This window comes from Phascolarctos cinereus, unplaced genomic scaffold (assembly GCF_003287225.1).
Source record: "Phascolarctos cinereus isolate Bilbo 61053 unplaced genomic scaffold, phaCin_HiC Scaffold_543;HRSCAF=1171, whole genome shotgun sequence".
Taxonomy (NCBI): Eukaryota; Metazoa; Chordata; class Mammalia; order Diprotodontia; family Phascolarctidae; genus Phascolarctos; species Phascolarctos cinereus.
The window spans coordinates 21,155-26,099 of record NW_027555895.1 but is presented as its reverse complement, the minus strand read 5'-3'; the positions used below and the strand labels follow the sequence as shown (position 1 = coordinate 26,099).

At 37.4% G+C, this 4,945-nt stretch overlaps 1 pseudogene; it reads left to right on the top strand.

Annotated features, from left to right (window-relative positions):
- Positions 1 to 4,071: 4,071 nt before the first annotated feature.
- LOC110204524 (peptidyl-prolyl cis-trans isomerase A pseudogene) lies at positions 4,072 to 4,576 on the top strand (annotated as a pseudogene).
- The last annotated feature ends 369 nt before the right edge of the window (positions 4,577 to 4,945 follow it).

Here is a 4,945-nt window from a genome sequence, read left to right as displayed (position 1 = left end):
TACCTGCTCTGCAGCTTAAAGCCTTAGAGCAGGGATTCTAATCTTAGGGGCCAGGGACCCCTGGGATTGGAGGTAGAGTTCAGTAAGGCTTTGAACTTGGATGGGAAACAGATTATATCATATATATGTATTACTAACCACCAATTAAAATCTACATTTCCTTCAATTATTTAAAAACATTCTGTGAAGGGGTTCCTAAGGTTTACTAGACAAAGGGTCCATAACACACCAAAAAATCAGAATCTCTATTTTAGATAGTTGCCTGGGACCAGAGTCACACAGAGAGTTTAGACTTGAACTCAGTTCTTCCTCGTTCTGAGAACAGCCTTGTAGGCACCCCCCCATACTACATGATACATATGCCACACATATGTAAACACAAATGCATAAGTGTAATAAAATCCATTGTGTTTAGATTGCACTGTGTGTAATGCATATATCCATACATGTTTATGTGTACATAAGCACACATTACAAACATAAGTATACATATATACACAATGATGTATTGATGTATGTAATATAACGCACACATGTAGATGTGCATATACATACACACATACGTACACACATACGTGTGTGTGTGTATGTGTACATTCAAGCAACCATTTAGGAGCCTCTCTTTGTGCATCCTTTTCAGCAAGTAGCCAGTACACACACATGCACACACACACACACACACAACACACACAAGTATACAGATTATGGAGCTGATGGAAGTGGCCATGGCACTAGCTCAGCTACATAGGTAGTGGCCCAGCCAGAGCAATTGGGGTGGGGTGCTCATGAATACCTCCATTATGTGTTCATATATAGGTATGTGCCATGTCCAGGCATTCTCCGTGCCAAGAATGTGTCTCCATTTCAAGTCTTTTCAGCAAATCTTCCTCCTTTTCTTCTGAGACTCAGCTTGACTCACCTCTTCTGTGATACTTTCCCTGATTCCCTCAAATTCTTCTAGGACATATTTAGATTTTCCCTTTGCCTCCAACACTTTCTAACTTTTATTACATTTAACTGTGTATGTGTTCTTTTCCTTGATGTTCCAAATACATTACACAATCCTTGAGACAAGTGGTGGCATATCCAAATTTTTATATCCCTGGTGCCCAGCATGATGCTCTGTGTATCTTAGGGGCGGAGGGGTCCAGTGAGTCATGCTGGTGATTTCTTCAGTGGAAACTTCACTAATGCAGATGAGGAGCTTGTCTGCAAATAGTTTTATTAAGCTGTGTGGGACATTTAAAGTTTAATTGACTTGTCTAGGGTTACAGTTTTACTCACAAAAATAATATATGTCATTGATATTACTTAACCTAGTTTTTTCCGATGCTATGGCCAGCTCTTCACTCTACCAAGGCTACCTTGTTTCCTTCATGATATGAGGTTTATGAGCCCCATCTGACATCACGGGTTTTGGTTACAGGTGGAAATTTGTCTACATTCTGGGGAGGTGGGGTCCTGATTTGAGGCCCTATCTGGTCTTCATTTGCTGTTGTAGACTGTTTATCCTTGAGGAGAAACCTTGTATTAGCATTACCCTCTGAGAGAGCAGTGATTTGTGATTAGTCTTGGCTCATAGGCTGTTGTCTGAGACAAAACAGTTCAAGACTCTAATTTATTTAATAATAATCAGAAATAGATTGGAGGAATAAGCCAACCACACAACCTTAGGCTTCCATGTTAAGTGATTACTTACCATTCTCTTATGAAAAGAACAGCTAGTGGTAGGATGCGGTGCTTGTAGTAAGGAAGACCTGAGTTCAAATACTGCCTCAGACACCTGATAGCTGTTTGACCTTGGCAAGTCACTTAACCTCTGTTAGCCTCAGTTTTCTCAACTCTCAAATGGGAATAATAATAGCACCTACCTCCCAGAGTTGTGAGGATCCAGTGAGATAATATTTATAAAGCATTTAGTACAGTGCTTGGCACATAGTATGTGCTTAGTAATTGTTTCTTTCCTTATGAAAGGTTAGAAAAAACATCATGCAAAATCACTCATATATCACAGCATATGCTATAAAAATGTATAGAGAAGTGGTTTGAGTCAAGTCAGCCACACAGTATCATCCACTGAGAATTGAATAAAATGGCAGTTTCTAATACTAGTTGTAACCTTGGGTGAGTCACTTAGCTTCTCTGAACTCAGTTTCCTTGTCAATAAAGTGGAGGAAAATAATATTTACTGTTATTGAATCTCTTTTTCTCTGTCTTTCTATCTCCTGGTCTCTGTCTCCCTCTGTCTGTCTCTCTCCATTGGTTCAGCAATTACTCAGAGATTATAAAAGGTTAAAGTCTAGAGATTTTATATTTCAAGTTACTAAGGATACCCCCATCATTATTGTTTCCCATTTCCCTACTTTCTGTCTACATGGAGACCAGTGTTGCCAGTTTACACTGCCCTCTACCTTCTTGAGAGTAATGAGGCAGTGTGGATGTCTCAACTGGGTTGTTACCATTGGGAATACAATATAAAATTGCACAATCTCAGAACTGGAAAAGATCTCAAAGGCCATCAATCTTAACCTAGAGATGAACAAGAATCTTCTCTACAAGGTACCTTGTAAGTAATTATCCAGTCTTTGTGTGAAGACCTCCAGTGAGAAGGAACCCTTTATCTCTCAAGGCAGTCCTTTGGCTCTTTGCAGCTTTCATCCCCTGCTCCTATTTTTGTCTTCTGGGCCAAGAAAAACACAGCTATTTTCTTGTCCACATTGGCAACTCATCAAATACTTGAAGACAGCAGTCACATTCCCCAAGTCTCCTTCTCTTCAGGCTAAACATCTCTAGTTCTTTCAGCCAGTATTCATATGACATGAACTTGAAGACTTTTATAATCCTGAAGATTATGCAGATGTGTTCTGAGTACAGTGGGGCTCTAACATCATATATATATATATATACACATATATATTATACATATATATATATATAATCATATATGTATATGTATATATATGTATATATATACACACACACACCACATATAATATATATGTATATTATATATATGTATATATATACACACACATACATACATACATTATATATGTATACACACATACATATACATACACACATTATATACATACATACATACATACATACATATATATATATATATATATATATATATATATATATATAGAGAGAGAGAGAGAGAGAGAGAGAGAGAGAAGAGAGAGAGAGAGAGAGAGAGAGAGAGAACGAGAACTATATAGTCTAGCAGGATGTTCGACTCTGGAATTCCCTCTTTCCTTCTCACCTTGTTAACACCTTGGCAGCAATACTCAACTTTCATTCTCTTGTCTTACCAACTTACCAATCTGTGTATAGGATCAGAGTGTGCATAATAATTGTTTAGAATGTGAGAGTAATTTGGAGTCTTGATGGAGCTTACATCTGTAATGTATTTTGCTATGATTTTCTTTTTCTGCCCCAGGAGTAATATAAGCATTGCTCTTGGCTTTTCTGTGTCTCTGTTTCTTTATGAAGGAAGGAGTGTTACTGATCAGATCGCTGTAGGCAGCAATGGCAGGATATGATTAGAACTCTCATTCAGAAACTACAGGGCTGTTTGTTTTCTTCTTTGCCTAGGGAGTAAATACCATCTTGCTAACTTTCTTGCTAAGTAACTTGGCCAGGGAACATTTTGTCATCTTGCGTCCTAAAAATAAATGTGAATCTGAAGGTAGTTAGGCAACTACCTACATTCTTGTGGTTTTTCCATTCTGGGAAAAACTAAAAGTGCACATAGGGGACAATGGTGAGAGTTGAACAGTTGAAGTCACTTTAAAAGAATAGCATCCCCCAGAAAAACCAAGAAGTTCTTCATAAGCACTCTTTATCCCCTAAAACTGTTAATTTGCTGTGAATGTACAAAAAGAGTTGCAATACACAAATCTGTTCTCAAGAAGCTTATAGTCTCATCAAGGAGATACAACTGACAATAAGACACACTTTGAAAACAATTGGGTAGCACACACCAGGAGATGCTGCCAGCAGAATCCCTTGGCTTCTACTGATACCTCTAGCACCTCTGCCAGCCCCCATCACAGGACCATAACCATGGCCAACCCCACAGTGGATTTCAGTATCACTGTTGATAACAAGCCCCTGGTCTTAGTTACTTTCTAGCTATTTGCAAACAAGATTCCAAAGACAGCAGAAAACTTTCATGCTCTGAACACTGGAGAGAAGTGATTTGATTACAGATATTCTTCTTTCACAGAATCATTCCTGGGTTCATACCAGGGTGGTGACTTCACACACTAAAATAACACTGGTGACAAGTCTATCTCTTGGAAGAAATTTGCTGATTAGAATTTCATCCTGAACCATACTGTTCCTGGCATCTTGTCCATGGCAAATACTGGACCCAACATAAATGTCTAATTTTTTCATCTGTTTTAATGTTCTGGTTTTTTAATCCGTGCTACTGACATTGATTGGTCAGACGGCAAGCATATGGTCTTTGACTTTGAACATCATGGAAGCCACAGAGTGATTCAGATCCCAAGATGGCAAGTCCAGCAAGAAAATCATCAATGAGGACTGTGGACAACTCTCATAAGTTTTTAAAATATCTATATCTACATCAAAACCACCAAACCAGTTTCTTTTTTTGACATTATTCTATTTTTAATTTTATTTTTAAAATTTATTTTAAGCTTGAATATATAATAAGAAAAGAAAAAGAAACACATCATAAACTCTAATATTAAAACTTAAATACAAAATAAGAAAAGAAAAAAAATTGCCATGTGTACAGCAGAACATAAGAGAGGATTCAAAATATACAATAATAAATTTCCATTTCAAGAAAGCCTATATAATAAATATTATGCATTGTGTTCAAAGCTTTCTATCTTTGCTTCCTTGTAAGTTTTCTTTTGTTCTCTGCTGTGCCAAACTATTTTTTTTGTAGCTAGGGAGAGTAACC